This window comes from Mirounga leonina, unplaced genomic scaffold (assembly GCF_011800145.1).
Source record: "Mirounga leonina isolate KUSES-001 unplaced genomic scaffold, KU_Mleo_1.0 Mir_176, whole genome shotgun sequence".
Lineage (NCBI taxonomy): Eukaryota > Metazoa > Chordata > Mammalia > Carnivora > Phocidae > Mirounga > Mirounga leonina.
The window spans coordinates 35,842,253-35,864,213 of record NW_023270454.1 but is presented as its reverse complement, the minus strand read 5'-3'; the positions used below and the strand labels follow the sequence as shown (position 1 = coordinate 35,864,213).

The following is a 21,961-nucleotide window of genomic DNA, read 5'->3' as shown; positions in this document are numbered from 1 at the left end:
ACAGGCAAATTAAGGAATATGATCTTGCTTTCTGTATTTTAAAAAATAGTTCAAAAGTCACTATAAGTTAATTAACCAATATTAAAATTTTGGCTATCAAGGACAAAGTTAAATTCTCAGTGTGTATATTCAGGAAGAAATACTCCAAACAGTGAGGAGAAAGAAAGAGAAAATTAAAAAGCAAGAAAACAAACAGAAACTACCTTCAGGAAATGCTCTCACAGAGGTCTGCTTTATAGGACTGATGGTACAAGTAATTAGTATGACAATTAATAAATGGCACTTTGAAGAACTGCTACTAAACCCCAGTAAATCTTTAAGTCAAACCACCTTGGCTTTTATTTGTTTTTAAGCAACAGAATTATAGTTTGCCATCATAGTTTCATTACCTCATGTTTAAAAGATTCATATGTATGAAATGCTTGAAAGAAACATCCCTTACATACACTGTATTTCCCAGTGGACATAGCTTAGCACAAACTGATAAAAATGAAGGGTCATAAAATAGAAAATCCATTTTCATACTCATTGGTGTGTAATTGAATAGATTCTTTGAATAGTTGCTATAAATTAATTCCAACCTAAAAGCAATGAAATATTTTACCTTCTGCAAAGCAGTCAGGAATGACAAAACTATTCTTTTCCCCCTTTAGCCAAGAAGGGACGTTCTGTGATTTCAACAGTTATTGCCTTCATCTATCTAAACTATAAACCCATCCCATGGACTGCACAGGAAAATGTGGAGCTCCTTCAAAGCTCAATCATCCAAATACAACAGAGATTCTCATTGGTTTAAAGTATATTTTAGAACACTAGGATATTTTTCCAGGATATTAAATCTGAAGAATGACTGACTTTGGTTTCCTTATGAGTTAGGACATAGTAATGAATAGTTCTCCTCAGATTTAGGATAGATTCAAAAATATATTTAGGGACACAAATAGGTCTATGGGTCCATAAAATTTGTATCAGCCATTGCCATATGTATTAGAGAGAAAAAACACATCAGTTATTTTTCTTAATTAGGAATAATAAATGTGGTTACTTAACAGAACTCACACACAACAGAGTATCTACCACAGAGAGGTTTATGTTCTAAGACATTTACATTCAGTAAGAGTAGCCTACAGATCAGAGCTTACTTTTTTTTTTTTACTTTTTTTTCTTATACCTCTTTTTTTACAGAAGTGTTATTTACCACCGTTACACTCACTCAGGCAAGCAATACTTACTAAACCTTAGGAATAATAATGTAGTGTTGTTTTCTTCAGGGCTAAATACATTGTTACACCTAGTATTTCAGTCCGATACATGGTTTTATTGTCTACAATTCCAGCAGGTATTTATTTCGTATTTACCAGGTACAGCTAAACACTGAATGCTTACTATGTGCCAGGCATGTGCTAAGTGTTGAGACTACAAGATGAACAAGACACAGTCCCAGGCTTTGAGAATACATATTCCATTAGGGAAAAGTAAATAAAGACAACTCACTACCACTTTGCAGTAAGTGTTTACTAGATATATGTGTGGAGGTTCACACAGAGACAAAGCAATTCTACCTGAGGAGTCCAGAGATAACTTCATAGGTGATGATTGGACACTTGAGCTGGATACTAAAGGATGATGAGTAGCTCTAGCAGGAGGTGGAAGAGTTTCCATCTCACAGAGGACGACAGCAATAAAAATGAGGAGTTAGGGCTCTGAGTCCTACATTCCTCAGGGCACTCAAATGCTCTTGGAGATACAGAGTTCTTGAGACTTAATTAGCCAGACTGGAGGGTGTAAGTGAGAGAACTTAGTCAAAATCCGTAAGTTGCCCATGATATCCAGAAAAGCTGACCAGCCAGGACAAGACTGGCAGTCAGGGGCTTCTTAAGAAATGTAACTGATGGGGGGTGGGGGAACCTGGGTGTCTCAGTCTGTTGAGCATCAGACTCTTGGTTTCCACTCAGGTCATGATCTCAGGGTCGCAAGATCAAGCCCCATGTCAGGTTCTGTGCTTGAGATTCTCCCGCCCTCTCCCTCCACCTCTGCCCCTCCCCCTGCTCAAATCGTCTCTCTCTCTCTCAAATAAATAAAATTTAAAAAAAAAAAAGAAACCTAACTGATGATTTAACAATGTGGCGTTTTCCTAGATGCTATAACTAGAAACTTCAAATAAATCTCTCCAATGGATTAACTTCAGATTCCTATTTTAAACCCTGAGTTTACTCTGCCTTCCTACTGTTATATTTCCTAGCATAATTTTACAATAACTGATGAGAAGTTCAGGACTTATCCTTTGTATTTAATGGCCTCTCTGGTAGTAAAATGGTCTGGATGCACAGTCACCAACCAACTCAGTTTGCACAAGACTGCCTCTATTTTAGCACTGATTGTCACAAACCCTGGGAACCTCCTCAGTCCAGATCCAACTGGGCCAGTTGATCACTCTAAGACTTCCCACTCCCAAGGCACTAGCAGAATAGGTACACAGCATTGCTTTTCGTAGTGAATTTTTTCTTTTAAAAATCTACTATTTTAAAATGTAACATACACAAAGCACATAAATTATTATGTGTACAATTTTTAACAAATAGTGGACCACTTAGTACCAGAAACAATATATATGCCACCACCACAGAACCCTTCTTTCCTAAAATGTTTTTCTTCCCCCAAGAATTAATTCCTTTCCTGAATTTTCTTGTAAACATTAGTCTTTTTAAAATAAATTTGCCAATGGTATCAAACTGTAAAACTTAGCTTTACCTTTTTATTTGAACTTCATCTACCAAAATGCTTTTATGTTTTGCTTTTAGTGCTAGCATTATGTTTATAAAACTCATCCACATTGCTACATGTGGATGTAGGTTGTCTACTTTCTTGCTGTATACTCTGATGCATTTACCATAACTTTTATTCATCATTGTACTGGTGATGACATTTTGTTTCTAGTTTCAGGTTATTACAGACTATGCCATTATGAATATTCTTGTATGTGCATTCTGGTGCAATGTGTGCAAGAGATTCCCTAGGGCTGTACTAGTGAAAAGTATGGTCAATGAATTAACAGAATCATCATCACCTGGGAGCTTGATAGGAAAACAGATGCTCAGGTCCTAACTCAGACCTGCTGAATCAGAATCTCCATTTTAACAAGATTCCTTTGAACATTAAAGCCTGTGTGAATGACATGCAATACAGGATGAGAAGCACCATTCTACAGCATAAGCTAAGGAGTGGAATCACTGCAATTCAGCTTTACTTGACACCAGCAGGGGGAGAGTTCCCAGCCTTCCACATCCTCATCAACACTTTGTACTGCTAGTCTTTTAGATCTATAACGATCTGGTGGGTGTGATCTGAAATCTCCTAGATTTCCTTTGCATATACCTAATCACTAATGAGGTTGAGCACTTATTTATAAGTTAATAAGGGATTTGGATATCCTCATTTCAAATTTCCTTTTCCCGTCTTTTGTCCAGGTTTCTACTGGTTTGTTTCTCATTTTCTCCTTAGTTTGAAAAAATTTGCTATATATGCTGGGTTTTAGAGAATTGGTGGTTATATGTATTGGGATTACTTCTCCCATTCTGTGCATTGTCTTTTTACTCTTTATGGTGCATTTGATGAACGGCATTTCTTAATCATGATATTTGTATGCTAACTAGTTTTTTCATTTATGTTTTGTGACTTAGTGTACTATTTAAGAAATCCCTCCCTACTCCAAGGTCCCAGATGTATTTCCCTATACTTTCCATGAAAAAAATTCCCATTTCTTAACTTTTTATTGAAATACAATTCATACAGAAAACTGAACATGAGAATTCAGCTTAATAAATCTTCACCAACATCCTTGTGAATCATGAGATTTCTAGCAACTAGAAACACCTGATGTTCCTTCCCCTTTAGTCACGACTCCTCAAGAATAAGACAATGTGAGATAATTGTTCATTTTTGCCTTTTCTAGTACAATGTATTGGAAAATCCCTTTTATTTCCACTCATATGCCTTGCACCTCTTTAGTATGTCAGATACACATGTGAGATATAGATCCCTTGGCAAACTCACAGCCCCAGTCTGGCCTGATGGTCACTTTCCACAGTCCTTGCAATAGAAAGATCACACTCCAGGCCTTCCACCAGCACTGGCACCCTGACACCCTCTGCTCATCTATCCTCTCCTAATGTGGACACCAGGCATTTCAGGCCTCCCACCTACACAGGAGCATACCCAGTGCCCCTGCACACCCATGTGCCTGTGTGCCTGCCCCTGCAGGTTCATGTGCAACCCAGAAGGTTGCTTCCCTCTTGACCATCTCTGACCCAGTTATACAGTGAACTTTTCTGCCTTCTAGCAGGCTGCAACTACATCTTCTCCAGTGTAGGGGCAGGAAGCCCCTTCAAAGTCTTTCCATCCTCGGATGATCTCTCTCAGCCTTAGGATACACTGTACAATTCTCTTACATCTCTTTTATCATGACTTAATAACTCTTTATATCAAATGTCCCTGTTTAAATCACTGGGTACTCCATGTCTCCTGATTGGATCTAGACTAAAATAAATCCTTTATATTTTTGAAATATAAATTTTAACATCCTCTGAAATATGAAATTAGAGCTTTTTATTCTTTGAATTCTTGATAGAAATTGCCAGTGAAGCCATCTGCCCCAGCAGTTTTTGTGGAAAGATTTTTCACAAAGAATTATTTTTTTTTTAACATTTTATTTACTTATTTATTTAGAGAGAGCATGAGCCAGGGCAGGAGCAGAGAGAGAACCTCAAGCAGACTCTGCGCTGAGTGCAAAGCCAAAGGGGATGTCTGCGCAGGGGACTCGATCCCATGACCCTGAGATCATGACCTGAACGGAAATCAAGAGTCAGATGCTTTACCAACTGAGTCACCCAGGCCTCCTGAGTTACTTTCTTTAATGATTATGAAAGTCTAAGTTTTGTACTCTTTCATTGAGTCAGGGTGGATTATATTTTTCCAGAAACATTCTTCTTTGGTCTACATTCTCAACATTTCTGTCATAACATCTTCCCTCTCTTCTTCTACATCTATGATATAGCACCTTTATCACCTTTTGCATTATTTTTTTAAGATTAATTTATTTTAGGGCACCTGGGTGGCTCAGTCGGTTAAGTGTCTGTCTTCAGCTCAGGTCATGATCCCAGAGTCCTGGGATCCAGTCCTGCATCAGGATCCCTGCTCAGTGGGCAGTCTGCTTCTCCCTCTCCCTCTGCCCCTCCGCCTTGCTTGTGCTCTCTCTCTCTGTCAAATAAATAAATAAAATCTTTAAAATATAAATAATTTATTTTAAAGAGGGGGAGGAGGGGCAGAGGAAGAGAGGAAGAGAATCTCAAGCAGACTCCTCCTGAGCACAGAGTCTGATGCAGGGCTCAATCTCACAACCCTGAGATAATGATCTGAGCCAAAATCAAGAGTCAGATGCTCAACCGACTGAGCCACCCAGGTGTCCCTCACCTCTTATATTCTTAACATTAGTAAAAGGATTGAAATATATATACTATGCTAACAGAGATCAAAAGAAAGCTGACAAAACTTTTACTTCAACTTTCTATATTCTATGTTTTAAATATATCTCATACATAACATAGAGTTGACTTTTTTCCCTACACTCTAAAATTCTTTGACTTTTACTGGAATATCTCTTTTCATTTATTTTCAATGAGTAATATTTTTTTTGTATCCACCTAATTTTTGTTTCCTATTTTGTCACTTAATTTTTTTTCCCTCTATTTCTCTCATTTGTGCTAAGTACTTTTTATATGCCATTTTTAACCAACAGTTTGAAAGTTATACATTTTTAAAAATGATATTCTAGATATTAAAGATGCATACTTAACAAAAACTTTATCCTTTTCTTGGATAAACCAAATTCCCTAGACTACTGTAACTTTTATGTTAATTTAAAGATAATAAAATATAATCACTATTTAATATTTTAATTATAGTTTCTAGAACCACTATACATTATTATTGCTATTGCACATCATCAGTTTATTTTCCCATAGATATTTATGACTTTTTAAATCTGTATTTTCCTGAGGCACCTGGCTGGCTCAGTCAATTAAGCATCTGCCTTTGGCTTAGGTCATGATCCCAGGGTCCTGGAATCGAGTCCCACTTCAGGGGCCCTGCTCAGCAGGAGCCTGCTTCTCCCTCTCCCTTTGCCCCTTCTCCAGTCGTGCTCTATCTCTCTCTCAAATAAATAAAATAAAATCTTCTAAAAATAAATCTATATTTTCCTTTGAATTTCAGTTCTTCCTTTTCAGATCATTTTTCTTGTCCTGAAGTACATCTTTAGTATTTCTTTCATGAGATTCAGTCGGTCATAAACACTCAGTTTTTGTTTATTTAATTATGTCCTCATTTAACCTCTTTTTTTAAAAAAGATTTTATTTACTTATTTGAGAGAGAGAAAGAGAGCGCACAGAGCGAGAGGGAGAAGCAGACTCCCCACTGAGCAGGGAGCCCAAAGGGGGGCTTGATCCCAGGACCCCAAGATCATGACCTGAGCCAAAGGCAGATGCTTAACTGACTGAGCCACCCAGGCGCCCCCTCATTTAACCTCTTGAAAGATATTTACTATGCCTATAGACTTTTAGAGTAGCAGGTATGGCTGTAAGCACACTGAGGTTATTATTCCACTATCTTGAGGCTTTCATTGTCACTGTTGAGAAATCGGTTATCTTACTGCTCTTGCTGTGGAAATAATTTTTCTCTCTCTTTTCCTTTTCTCTTTCTTTATTTCTTTCTGACTGGCTTTTTAAAATTCTTTTTGTTTGGTTTTCTTTATCTTCACTATGATTTCAAAGTGTATGATTCTTTTTATTTATCCAATTTAGGATATATTAGACTTCCTAAATCTGAGGAAATAACCTCAGCCATTATCTCTTTAGATATTGCCTTTGCCATATCGCTAAGAGGCAATATGCACACCTCCTCAGACTCTGATCATATATATATTAGATCTCTTCATGGTATCACTCTTGCCTTCTCTTCTGTATTTTGCTATTTGTCTTTCTATTGGATTCTGGGTAATTTCTTCTAACCCTTCCATCAGTTCACTAGGTATCTGTTCTGCTGCATCCAACATGCTACCAAGTATGTTCACTGCCAATATAATTATTGTGTTTCTGTTTTCTAGAATTTCTGCTCTTTCTATTCCAAATTTATGTCACTTTTTATAACTTCTTATTCTCTACAAATACCTTCAACTTCTCATTTATTCCCTTTAAACACACTGGTATAATTGTTTTAATATCTAAATCTGATAATTCCAATATCTGAATCTGAATGAGTCTTTTACTATTGTCCTTTATTCCAATTGATTCTTATACTTTTTCCATTGTTTTCTCATGTGTTTAGCTATTACTGACTCATTGATTGATTTTTAAGGGCAAGGTCTTCGTCCTTAAAAAATAATATAAATTCCCCTTAGTCAGTAGGGTTTTTCATTTCCTTCTACCAGCCAGTTGGAAATCAACTTAAATGAAGTCATAACTTGAGGATCCCTCACTAACATAGGCTATGAGTACATGAGGTACAAATCCATGCAAGACCCTGTATGTGGCCACAACCCAGAGAACTTTCTTTCATTTTTTTCTTTTCTGTTTAGCAATGAGGCAACTTAAAAAAGCAAAAACAAACAAAAACAAAAAATAGTTCCTGTAATTGATGGAGAAGGAATGGGTTTCATTCTAGTTTGCTCTTTCCCTAGCTTAATGTGGGGAGGCTTTTTTGTAAAAATCTCAAAAAGACAGATTCTAAACCTGACACTGTCTTCCTTATCCACATGCTTAGTTTTCCCAACTATGCAGCATCAATAATGCCTTCATGGCATAAACAGGTTTGGCACTCCAATATTCTGCTTCCCACTCTAGTTATAGATGGTCGAAGAAAAACTGGCCTGTGGCATTCCCCACTGTCTTTTTAGTTCTTCAGTGACTTTTTTAATACAGTTTTTAAAACATAATTTTTCTAACATATTTTATTTCAAAAAGGATACTTTATCCAAATAATATTTCCTCATCCCATTATGTGAAGTAAGTGTCTCATCAGAATTTTTAAATTATTAAAATCCAAGTTTAATAGCCTTCATTTATCCACAAACTAAAACAAGATGCTATTCCAATGTCCACATTTCCTTGGCTACATGGTAACATATTTTATAGTCTTATACACATATTTATCTGTCCATGAATAGATAACTAAGTAATGCTGGACTATATTTATATCTCCTGTGATATTAATCACTGGCAGGTCTCCAAAAACCTTTTTCCCAATTTAGGAATGATACAAATGTAAACATGGTATTAAAATAAGGAAATCAATATGTCTCAATGGTTCAATATAACTGTCATAAAATGCACAATGTTTGTATTTTTTAAGAATACTTTAGAGTTGTTTCACAACAACCTTGTTTATCTGTTAAAAAATAGTGAGTTAGAACAATCAGCTAATCTATTATCTACCAAAAGATACTACCCACTATACTCTAGGTTGAATTGTGTCCCCCAAAAAGATATGTTGAACTCCTAACCCCCAGTACCTCAGAATGTGACTTTTTTTTTTTGGAAACCAAGGTCATTGCAGATATAATTAGTCCGATTAAGATGAGGTCATAGTGAAGTAGAGTGGGCCCTTAATCCAATATGACTCATGTCCTTATAAGAAAAGGAGAAACACACAGATATACAGGAAGACAGCAATATAAAATCAGAGGCAAAGACTGACTGGTATTATGCTGCCACAGGACAAGCAGCACCTAGGGATATCACAAACTGGAAAAGAGAAGAAAGGATCCCCCCTTCAAGACTTCAGAGGGAGCATAACCCTGCTAACACCTTAGTTTCAGATTTCTGGCCTCCAAAACTGTGAGACAATAAATTTCTGTTGTTTTAAGCCATTTAGTTTGTGGTAATTTGTTACAGCAGCACTAACAAACTAATAAACCCTATTAAAATGTTAGTGTAAATTTTACATCTTACCAATAACTTCTGAGGAAGTTATTAGACTATCATTTAACATAAAAGTACAGTAATAATATGCTTTCTGTTAAGGATTGATGTATGAATTGTATTTCTCTCAGGGAGGCTTACTTGTTGGCATTTGCTTGAGTTCCTAAAAATATTATCACACCTTCTGGTTTGTAAATTGTGGAGTAAAAATACAATCTTAGCCCCTTCCTCTCTTGGAAATAGTCCAAAGCCAATCATAAAAATTAAACATCAGAAAAGCAAATTCCTTTGATGAAATCAGAAGCCATCTAAAATCCAGAAGCACATTATATAAGACAGAACTTCCAAATATAAATGAAAACTACATGAAAGTGCAAGAAGAGGAAATAAAAGACACCACAGTTGCTGATCTCAGGTAATGCAGAGAATAATTCTCCAACATAAGTAACCACATCTTGGGGAGCAAATCCCTTTGGGGGAAAAATGGAAATAAGGTGTTTATTCTGACAACAGAAGTGCACTGGACCACATTTTCACAAGGTCTCAAGAAGTTGGGAAGGTGGGACTGACTGAATGAGAAATCACATAAATGAAGCAGATTTTCAGGACTCAACCTCCAGTTGAAGTGGAGGGTAAGGAGAGACATTCAGCAATGTGAGCTGTCCTTCAGAGTGGAAATAAAATGGCTGGGGAGAAGCAAAGGCTAAAAGAACTCACGCACACCATAGATCTGTGTCATTAAAAGTGTTTTCCATTAACCTGGAACACTGCTCTGGCCACTCCTATCTGCAAACCTCCTACAAATGACTGGTCCAGGAAGAATGCACCCCATTTCAAAGTGAGTAATCATCATCATCATCATCATCATCATCTAGCATAAAATATATACCAAAATACTGCAGAAGCAAACAAAATGGAAAAGGTATTTTTAAAAATAACACATGAATACCATAAGAAAAGTGTTGTCAGGGGAAAAAAAAAAGGTGAAAAATATTGCCACAAGAAAGATCAACATTTTGACCAAATATATTGCTTAAGAAAGGTTTTGGAAGGGGACGCCTGGGTGGCTCAGTTGTTAAGCGTCTGCCTTCGGCTCAGGTCATGATCCCAGAGTCCTGGGATCAAGCCCTGCATCGGGCTCCCTGCTCAGCGGGAAGCCTGCTTCTCCCTCTCCAACTCCCCCTGCTGTGTTCTCTCTCGCTGTCTCTCTCTGTCAAATAAATAAAATCTTTAAAAAAAAAAAAAAAGGTTTTGGAGGAAAAAATATAATTGCTTCTATTTAAAGAATACTCAAAAAAATGGATGTAAAAGCTGAAGAAAGATATGGTGACACAATAGAGATCACTGCTTGAGTTGATGCAGCCCACAAAGACGTAAAGGGAAAAAAATTAAATTATTTGCAGAAATGAAGACAGAGTATGGGGCACTGAAAATAGGATTGATAAAAGTGAACATGAAACATAAAAAAGAAAGTTCAAAGGGATCAGAAGAAAAATGATAGACATAGGAAACAGGCAAAAGAAGAAAAGAAACAAAGTAATAGAATAATAATATATTAAAAACATAGTTTAAGAAATAAACATTGAAATAAAATAAGACTAGAACCTTCAATTTGAAGGACATACTTTATATCAGGAAAAAAAAATTGTCACAGCATAATGCTCACCAAAACATATCTCAGAAATATTACAAGAATTCAGAAATAAAAAATCCTTTGAATAGCCAGGCAAAAAGAACAATATACCTATAAAAAGCAAAGCTGCAAGCTAAAAGGCAGTAGAGAAATGTCTATGAAAAATGAGCATGATGTAAGAATTTCATCCTAGCCTAGATGAAACAATCAATAAGTAACTAATCAAAATTTTGAGAATGAAAAGAAGTTGGTAAATGATGTAAGTAGCTGATTTCCACATCTTTTATAGTCAAGGGGAATAATTCTCATTTGGAATTAGTAAATCACTTGGTACAAAAATAGGTATATTTAAAGTATGAATACCATGTATACTCTTTTTTAAGTTTTTATTTAAATTCCAGTATAGTTAACATACAGTGTAGTATTAGTTCCCAGTGTACAATACAATGATTCATCACTTCCATACAACATCCAGTGCTCATCATAACAAGTGCCCTCCTTAATCCCCATCATCTATTTAACCCATCTCCCCACCAACCTCCCCTCTGGTAACCATCACTTTGTTCTCTATAGTTAATAGTCTGTTTCTTGATTTTGCCTTTCTCTTTTTTTTTTCCCCTTTGCTCATTTCTTTTGTTTCTTAAATTTCACATATGAGTGAAATCATTATCATGTATACTCTTAATGTATACCTATACACTAAGAAAAAAACATATCTGATAAAATTGGGTGGTGGATAAAGGAGACAAGAAGGAAGAATAAATAGATACAAATTCCATTACTGTTCATAGGAAAGAGTCATAGTTATATATAAAGAAAGTATGTCTTCCACTTTTGAAATATTAACTGCTATGGGAATTGACTGCCTGTCACAAACAGCTAAAAAACTAGACAAAAGATTTATTATAAATAGATGGTAATTAGAAGCATGTGGTACTCTTCTAAGACTAGACAAACAGATCAATGAAACAGAATAAGACACAGCAACAGATCTATGCATATGTGGACATTTAGTATATGACAGAGGTGACCCAGAAGACCACTGGGTATAGAGAGACTTTTCAATAAATATGTCTAGGACAATTGAGCATCACTATGGCAGCGGAGAGTGGGGAGATTGGGGAGGGAATGAAACTGGACCCTTCTCTCACACCTTACACAAAAATACACTTCAAAAATCTTAAAACCTAAATATAAACATAAAAACTATGAAAATTTAGAAGACATTAATGGACATTAATTTAATGACCTTTAGGTAATGAAGGTTTTACACTGAAGTTTACAAACAAGATACAAAAGGAAATAGTCATAAAGGAAACACTGATAAATTCAATTTCTATTTGTCAAGGCACCATAAAAGAGTATACGAAGACAAGCCATAGAGATAGAGAAATTTTTTTCAACACATGCAACTGACAAAGACACAGTTTATGAAATTAAATGAGAAATTTTTAAAACTCAGTAAGAAAAGGCAACAACTCAAAAGAAAAATGGAAAAAAGTAATTAAACAAGATTTTTTTTTAACAGGAAATCCAAATGGCCAAGAAGCATATGATAAGAGTGTTCAATCTCATCAATAATCAGAGAAATTAAAATTTAAAAAAAAATTTAAAGATTCATTTATTTATTTTAGAGAGAGTGTGTGTATTTGCACATGCACAGGGAGGGGAGGGGCAAATGGAGAGGGAAGGAGAGAGAATCTCAAGCAGACTCCCTGCTGAGCACTGAGCCCCAGAAGGGCTTGATCCCAAGACCCTGAGACCGCCAACCTGAGCCGGAACCAGGAGTCAGACCCTTAACCAATTCCACCACCCATGTGCCCCCAGTGTTTAAAAATTTTTAAATATGTGGGGCGCCTGGGTGGTACAGTCAGTTAAGCATCCAACTCTTGATTTCAGCTCAGGTCGTGATCTCAAGGTCGTGGGATAGAGCCCCCATTTGGACTCCATGCTCAGTGCAGGGTCTGCTTGAGATTCTCTGTCCCTCTCCCTGCCCTCTTGCTTGTGCTCGCTCGCTCTCTGTTTCTCTTTAAAATAAATAAATAAATCTTTAAAAAAAGTTTTTAAACACTGAATCCCAACTGATAGGCACAAATTTACAATTTTAACAATTTCAAATGCTGAAGAGGATGTAAAACAATGAGACTGTTTATTCCCTGCAAGTGTGAACATGAATTAGTACCAACCTTGGAATACCGGAATTATTGAGAAGTTTAAGGTATACATAACCCATGAACCAGAAAATTCTCTCCTTGGTATATACCCTAGAGAACCCCTTGCAGATGCACAATGGCAGACATACACAGTAGTACTGATACAGCCCTAAAGTGAAAACAACTCAAATGTCCATCAAGGTAGACTAAATATTACATGATATATTCCTAAAATGGCATACTGTACATTAGTGAGAATGAACAAGCTACAGTAGTCCGTAACAGCATGGAAAATTTTTGCAAGCAGTATTGAGCAAAACAGACAGAGCATAAGAAATATATGCAGTATAATTTAATTTATATAAAATTTTTAAATAGGCACAAATAATTATCATTCTGGGTGGTAATACCAGAGAGAAAAGCATGGAAATTGTTATCACAAAACCAAAGCCGGTGGTTAACATTGAGGGGTGATTAAGAGTGTTCTAATTGGGAAGAGACCAGGTGGGAGTGGGGGTACTGCTCACACAGGGTTAACTTTATAATTATTCATCACATCATACCAAATTTTCATTTATTCATTGGTCTCTCTCAGTCTATCATAGCAGGTTTTATTTGCAATATATTGTTGTGCTCTCTTGAGTATGGGAACACTTGTTGGGTGAGTGCAGATCCTCAGGTGTGCAGGTTGCACTCATTCACCAGATGCTCCTTGCTCTACAAACACAAATGGGACAGAGGATGTCTGCAGTCACTAGGCTGGAACCTGGGAGTGGGTGGTCAAGACTCCATCCCGGGAGGGGAGGACAGGTAGGGAGGCAGGAGTTGGAACCACTTGTGAATTAAGGTTCCAAGCTTCCAATGCTTATTCTATTATCCTATCAGACTCACTTACAAACCACAAATTTAAAGGTAAGTTACTAGGAAGTTCAAGAGGGTGACCACAGAGCATTAATCCCCAGAACTGATTCCCTTCTGAGGGCGGAGTCCTGTGTGACAACAGTGTCACATGCCTATGAAGCCAGCCTCCTCACCATACATGTATATTTTCTGCACATCTCAGCATATGTGTTATATTGTGTATGTGTATGTATGAATGGAGGAAAGAAAAGAACAGATCACGCTTCTATTTCTTACTGCAAGTTCCTGAGCCATAGGTGAGGTCTGAGAAGAAGGGAAATAAGAAGATCTGAAGTGATTATGCCATTAACTTTTTAAACTATCAGACTGAAGCTTATTTACCAAAATGTTCATACATCTGAATGTAGACCTGCGTGTTTAAAGGATGTTTTATAAATTAAGTATTAAATATTTATAATTAAGATCATGGGCAATTAATTCCACAGCATGCTAAGCGATTTAACATAACTGTCCTTGGCTATAATCCTGATGCCAAGAACCTTCTACTCTGATTCTAGTTTCTTTCTTTCCACTCACTTTAACTGAAAAAAATGTAATGTTTGGTGGGGCAATTTATAAGATCTAATAAAAGTGGATACAAATAGATTATGTCGTCTAATGTATGACAATTCAGATTTCCAAAGGGAAATGAGATGGAAAGAAACCAAGTAGGTGTTCTACCTTTGTCACCTTCATTTAATTCTCTCACAATAATACTGAAAGACACATACAAATATCTCATTTCTACAAAAGAACACTGAGGTTGGGAAGGGTAAATATCCTTACCAAGATCATCCATCTACTAAGTGGATATATATATTCTGATCAGACTACAAACTTGTATGACCTATCTTTGCTACCTCTTTTTCTTCTTTTTTTTTAAACATTTACTGTCCATTTACTATGTGCCAAGAATGAGGGATCGATGTCCACTGCAACCCAAAATCCAAGGTTGTGTTCTTAGTCCAGTAATGTGTGGCTATATGCACTTGAAATATGGCTAGTATGAATTGAGTTGTGCTGTATTTTAAATCATACACCAGATTTCAAAGACAGTAAGAAAAAAGGAATGTAAAATATGATACTAATAATCTTTCATATTGATTATATATAAATGATAAATTTTTATATATTAAGTTAAAGTAAATGTGTTTAAAATTTATTTCATCTGTTTCTCTTATTTAATGTGGCTACTAGAAAATTTAAATTATAAGTATGTCTCACATTTTATTTCTATTGTACATCATTGGTCTAAAGATGCCCTTTCAGTCTTGCTTCAAGATACACAAATGAATTACCTACTTGTGATTATTAAATGTTATAGTTCAAGATTATTTTGAATAGGAAGTATCTGTAATACACTATGTAATGTATCTTCCTGCCACCATCAATACTTATAGATGATATATTTAATCTCTTGAAATTTCAGAAATTAGCTTAACTAAAAGTAGCTAAACCCTGTTGGTTTTCCTTTTCCTGATAGGCCATACAATGAACAGAGAGAGATACCTGGATTCAAGACACAGGTATTCCTGTAATGGAATGAAAAGGGCTTTTTCACATACTTCAAGTATCTCTTTGAGATTTGCTGAACACTTTTAATATCAGAGTATGCATTTCTCCCAGCATGAAAATTTTTTATTATTTAGAATTGGGTATATTAAAAACACTTTTTACATTTTCCTACAGAAGATGAGCCAAGGTGCATTTTCAGACAATAAAACACTTGTATTTTTATGAAATGTCTATTAACGTGAGCAGTGGGGAATAATGTAAGAAAGCTATCTTTCCTATTATATTGTTACATACTGAAACAGCAATACAAATAATTTACAATTCAACATAAAGGCTAACACTCTAAAACCGTACATGATATAGTAACATTATTGATAAATTTGTAAGACTGATTGAAAATGTACTTCTAAAAATATGTACAATAGTGAGAAACACCATATTTAGATTACATGGGATCAGATGTAGAAAAACTCTCAAAAATCACACAAATTTACACAACCCTTTAGTTCATAACATTGTATGTACTACAAATTACTCATTTTATAAGCCCATCCTATATTGAATCACTCTGTTTTATCATGAAATATAGCCTTAAAATATCCCAATGTTAGGGGCACCTGGCTGGCTCATTCAGTGGAGAATGAGACTCTTGATCTTGGGGTCATGAGTTCAAGCCCCACGTTAGGTGTGGAGTTTACTTTAAAAAAAAGAAAAGATATTGAAGAAATTATCCCAATTTTATATTTAAAGAGCAAAATATTCATAGATACGTATAAGACAATATGAACATATATAAAGCAATACAACAAAATGGAATAAGAACTGGAAATCAGAAGCCTGATACTTGTGAGATTTGAGCTACTTGCAAACTTTTTAATATTTAGTTTCTTCATCTGAACAATGGGAAAAGTTAAATCAGCTATGCCTGAATATCCCATGAGAATCAAGGACACAACATGTAAAAAGAAACTTATTACCAGTAAGGAATGATACAAATTATATTATTATTATATTAAGAACAAATTTATTCTATTATTTTATTATAAACATCTATCCTTCAGTTGATGTTTTTAGTAGCCATTGAGGCATAAAATAAAATAACAAAAATATTTGAAATATCTTAAGTTTCAGCTTTTTCAAATCATTTTTAGAATTGCCTTGGTATAAAATAATTGACATTACATGAATAAATGAAAATACTTATGAGAAGGTACTTGATGATCACAGTAGAATTGGGGGAGATAGGTGACCACAGAATCAAAAAGACAAGAAGCGACAGTCTAGGGCACCTGGGTGGCTCAGTTGGTTGGGCGACTGCCTTCGGCTCAGGTCATGATCCTGGAGTCCCTGGATGGAGTCCCACATCGGGCTGCCTGCTCAGCGGGGAGTCTGCTTCTCCCTCTGACCCTCCCTATTCTCGTGCTCTCTCTCTCTCAAATAAATAAATAAAATCTTTAAAAAAAAAAAAAAAGAAGTGACAGTCTAAACGTACACAAGGCAAGCATCATCTCCCTCCCACTCCACCTGTTATAATACAGTGGATTCCTGAATAAAACTGAATCTATTTAGAATGTTTAGAACTTATTATTTTGGGGCAAGAAAAAGCACCTTATGAAAGATAGCAAAAAGGGAACCAAGAAGAAAGTGATTGATCCATTTTCTAAGAAAGATTGGTATGATAGAAAAGCACCAGCTATGTTCAATATAAAAAATATTGGGAAAACACTAGTCACGAGAACTCAAGGAACCCAAATCGCATCTAATGGCCTCAAGGGTCATGTTTTTGAAGTGAACCTTGCTGATCTGTGGAATGATGAAGTTGCACTTAGAAAATTCAAGCAAATTACTGAGGATGTTCAGGGCAAAAACTGCCTGGCTGATTTCCATGGCATGGATCTTACCCATGACAAAATGTATTCCATGGTCAGAAAATGGCAGACCATACTGAAGTTCATGTTGATGTCAAGACTACTGATGGTTATTTGCTTCATCTATTTTGTGTTGGTTTTACCAAAAAAAACTAACAATCAGATTCAGAAGACCTCTTATACTCAGCACCAACGGGACCTCCAAATTCAGAAAAAGATGATGGAAATCCATGACCTGAGAGGGGCAGACAAATGACTTGAAAGAAGTGGTCAATAAATTGATTCCAGACAGCACTGGAAAAGACACAGAAAGACCTGTCAGTCTATTTATCCACTCCAGGATGTCAGAAAAGTAAAAATGCTCAAGAAGCCCAAGTTTGAATTGGGAAAGCTCACAGAGTGAAGGTAGTAATTCTGGAAAACCTACTGGGGATGAGAACAGTGCTAAAGTTGATTGAGCTGATGGATAGGAGCCACCAGTCCAAGAATCTGTTTAAAATTCAGACATTTAATGGTGAAAAAAAATCTTGTGATGTTTAAAAAAGAAAAAGAATTTATTATTTTTAAAAAATCTACTTTCCATTTCTACAATGAGTTGAAAATGCCTCTCTAACCCCTTCCCTTCAGTTGGCTTCGCATAGTGTCCGAAGACAGGAACAAAGAACATGGCGTTTCCTCCTCTGATAAACTGAGTGCTGTGGACTGAATCGTGTTCCCCCCCAAACTCATATGTTGAAGCCCTTACCCCCAGGGTGATAGTATTTGGAGATGGTGCCTTTGGCAATTAGGTTTAGATGAGGTCACGAGGATGGGGCCCTCATGATGAGATTATTGCCCCTATTAAGATTGACCAGAGAGCTCTCTCCCTCTCTGAATGTGTGCTCTCAGAAAAGGCCATATGACAAAACAGACAGAAGGCAGCTGTCTGCAAGCCAGGAAGAGAGCTCTCATCAGAACCTGAACATGCAGACACTTTCAGCCTTCAGAACTGTGAGAAAATATTTCTGCTGTTTTAGCCACCCAGTCTATGTTACATATGGTATTTTGTTACAGCAACCCAAGCTAACTAGTTCCTGAATAACCTCTGATGGGGTGGGCAGGTGAAGAAGCTCGAGGGAGTTTTCTGCACTGGCATATGGGTGAGAATTCCCCTATAGTTGTTGAGAGAAAATGAAATGGATGCTCATGTCCAATTAATGAAAGAAAACTATTATCTTAGACTTAACTAGAAAAAAAAAATTTAAGTATTGCCGCTAGGTTTTAAAAAGATGCAAAGGAACAAAATTGGAAGGAAATAAACCAAGTTGTTAAGCATGGCTGTCAGAGGGTAGTGGCATTAACGGACAAGATTTTTCTTTTTTATTTTTTTTTCCAAATTGTTCTTTAATATGGTTCTATGTATTTTTATATTTATTTATATATTTTTTAAAATTTTATTTATTTATTTGACAGAGAGACGGAGAGAGGGAACACAAGCAGGGGGAGCAGGAGAGGGAGAAGCAGGCTTCCCGCGGAGCAGGGAGCCCGACATAAGGCTCGACCCCAGGACCCTGGGATCATGACCTGAGCCGAAGGCAGCCGCTTAACGACTGAGCCACCCAGGCGCCCTGTATTTTTATAATAGAAAAAAAAAAAAAAATGAAACCTAACATTTGGCTAGTGATCTCAATACAATATGAGTCTAACAGCAAGGGTTTTGTTTATTTTAAGCTATCTTCACAGGGGAACAAAAGCTATTTATAAAGCATTTTTTGAGTTCCCAAATGTCTACCTTTCTATTGGCTCTTTTTAAAGGGGAAGAGTTGCCCTCCTAAAACTCAACCCTTTTATTGAGAGAAGATTCTGTCACAGTAATTGAGAATAATAATACCATATGTAACATATTTTAAAAAATGTTCATTATGGGATGCCTGGGTGGCTCGGTCGGTTAAGCGCCAGCCTTCGATTCAGGTCATGATCACAGAGTCCTAGGATCGAGTCCCACATTGGGCTCCCTGCTCAGTGGGGAGTCTGCTTCTCCCTCTCTCACTGCCGCTCCCCCTGCCTGTGCTCTCTCTCTCTCTGACAAATAAATAAAATCTTTAAAAAAATAAAAATGTTCATTATAATGAGTAAATGCTGAAGGAAAATCAAATAATAAATATTAGGTTCTCAAAGAAAGTGCTCACTCAGAGCTGACCAATATGAGAGCAGGAAAATATAATGTTTAATAGAAATTCATGAAATAGAAAGGAATACACTACAAAGAAAATAAGAAAAGCTAAAAGCTGTTTCTTCTAAAATAAATAAATAAATAAATAAATAAATAAAAATAGAGTTGACAGACCTTCAGCACAAATGACCCAAGAGAAAAAGGAAGGGAATGTGGGAGAGAGAGAAAACCTAAATAATTAATATAGAAAATTAGAAAGGAGACATCAGATAACTGTTATTATGGACAAGTTTATGGCAATACTTTTGACAATTTAGACATATTTCTATAAACATAACTTACAAAAACTGACAAAAGATGAAAATAGTTTCATCAGTCATAATTTTATTAAAGACATTTAATCTGTGATTTTAAAATTCCATATAAAGAAATCTCCAGGCCAGGTGGCATCAATACTGATTTTCCCCCAACATTTAAGAAAAAAATACCAGAATCTTACACAAATTCTTCCAGACAAACAAACAAAGACGGAATAGGGAATCTTTTCCAACCTATTGTATAATGTCATTACCTCAATGCCAAATCCTGACAAGAACATTATAAACAAGGAAAATTACAGGTCATTTCTCTTTTCGATGTAAGTTTAAAAATCCTCAACAGAATATCAACAAATTAAATTCAAGTTAGGTTTATTCCAAGGTTGAAGAATAGTTTAACATCTGAAAATCAATGAGCATAATCCATTACATTAAAAGAACAAAGGAGAGAAATCATATAATCATCTTAAGAAATCAAAATAAAATCATCTGATAAAATTCAACATTGACTCATGATAAAAACCTCTTAACTAAGCAAGAACTTTTAAAAATAATATAGAGAGGCTTTAACAAATACTACACATTATACTTAATGCTTATATATATATATATATATAATAATTCCTTCTGAGATAGGAATTGAGAAAAGAAAGCTGCTCACCATTTCTGTGTTACATTGTGCAGACAGGGGGGTTAACAAATGCTATAAAGTAAAAAAAAATAAGAAAATGTCTAAAATAGAAAAGAACAAAAAACTGTCATCATTCAAGGACAACATGATTGTGTATTTAGAAAATCTAGAAGGATCAACAGATAAACCAGATAAACTATTAGAAGTTATGCTAATTTATAAAGTCCGTAAGATATAAGGTCCATGTAAAAAAGATCAACAGTATTTCTATATTGTAGAAAAGCGGATAGGGCCTGAAATAAAAATTTTAAATAGCATTTAAAATAGAACCAAAAATGTCAAATGCATAGAAATAAATCTAAAAAAAGATGCAGAAAACTATCAAATATTATTGAGACTTTAAAAAGGCCTATATATATAAAAGGATATATCATCTGTATTTCATTCTGAAAAATTATGTTTCTTTCAATTCTTGATTTACCTGGAGGCAGGTAAATCTAAACAAACATCATCTTTATATTAACAATTATTGCATGGCTTGTGAGATTAAAGTTAAAAAAAGACAAAATTGAAATAATGTATAATGATAGTAAGAAATTCAGAATAGAGAAAGAACAAACCAGCAAGTACTTCATAGTCACTTTTTTGTCCCAAAGAAGGTAACATTTGTGTTAAATTTTACTATATTTAAATTGATATTATTTATCAAAGACACCTTAAAGAAAGTGAAAAGACTAGCCACAGTATAACTAACAAAGGATTAGTATCAAAAATTTAATAGAACTCCTCCAAATCTAGGAATCTAGGGTGGAAGCAAAAGGATAGGATTCTGGAAGGGCACATAAGTAGATGTCAATAGCTATCAATATTATTTAAAAAAAAATAGGAAATAAAAAATAAAAGCGCAATCCATGAACAAGTGATAATATTGCATCATGATAAAAAGGAATTCTATTAATCTAATTCTGGATTCCTGAGGCCTAATAAATACATGTATACATATATATGATTGATTGATTGAGAAGGAAAGGGAGAGAAGTGATACCAATGTTTTGTTGTTTGTTTGTTTTAACTAGGAAAGTTCTAAGCTACCAAGAACAGGTATGAGCCCTAAAAACAAACTACTCTAAATAATATTAATTATTATTTCTTATGGAATCAGACTTTCTTATATTTTCTGGTTTTATTATTTTTATGCTTTCCTGCCAGTTCAGCCAGGTTTTTAATCTTATCTTTTAATATTTAACCAGCATTTTTAAGTGTTCTGTACCCAAAAGTCTTTCTCTGCATAGTTGTTCACCATGTTCTCAGAAACACACACACACACACCTGTATTTTTTTTCAGCTATATTTTTTATTCAAAATGAAAACAACATATTTGAGCTCCATAGGTGAAAATATTTATTCTAATAAATTAGATAAATTTCTTCATTAAATAGAAAAAAAATAAATATGAAAACTGGTACCAGTCTTTTAGAAAATAAAATAGTATCTTCACTCATCCAACAAAATATAGTGAGCACTTCCTACATGCCAAGAATGATTCTGGATCCAAGGGATTTAGTAGTGAATAAATCAGTCAAAACTATCTGCCTTCATGGAGCTGACGTTCTAGCAGGAGAAGGCAGACAAAATCAGATAAATAAAAGAAGCAATATGTCCTGAGACCTCAAGTGTTAGAGATCAAAGTAAAGCAGGAGAGGTAAACCAAGGTGGCAGGAATGACCTCACTAATAAGGAGGCATTTGGACAAAAGCCCAAAAGTGGTCAAGGAGTGATGCTTTCCAGGCAAAGAGAACACCACCTACAAAGTTCCTGCATTG

At 35.4% G+C, this 21,961-nt stretch overlaps 1 protein-coding gene and 1 pseudogene across 1 annotated transcript in view; one reads left to right on the top strand and one right to left on the bottom strand.

Moving 5' to 3' along the window:
* The window catches only part of IQCM (IQ motif containing M), a 214,511-nt gene that overhangs the window by 46,861 nt on the left and 145,689 nt on the right, over positions 1-21,961 (bottom strand). The gene's annotated exons all lie outside the window — the stretch shown is intronic.
* On the top strand, positions 16,851-17,535 carry LOC118022254 (annotated as a pseudogene).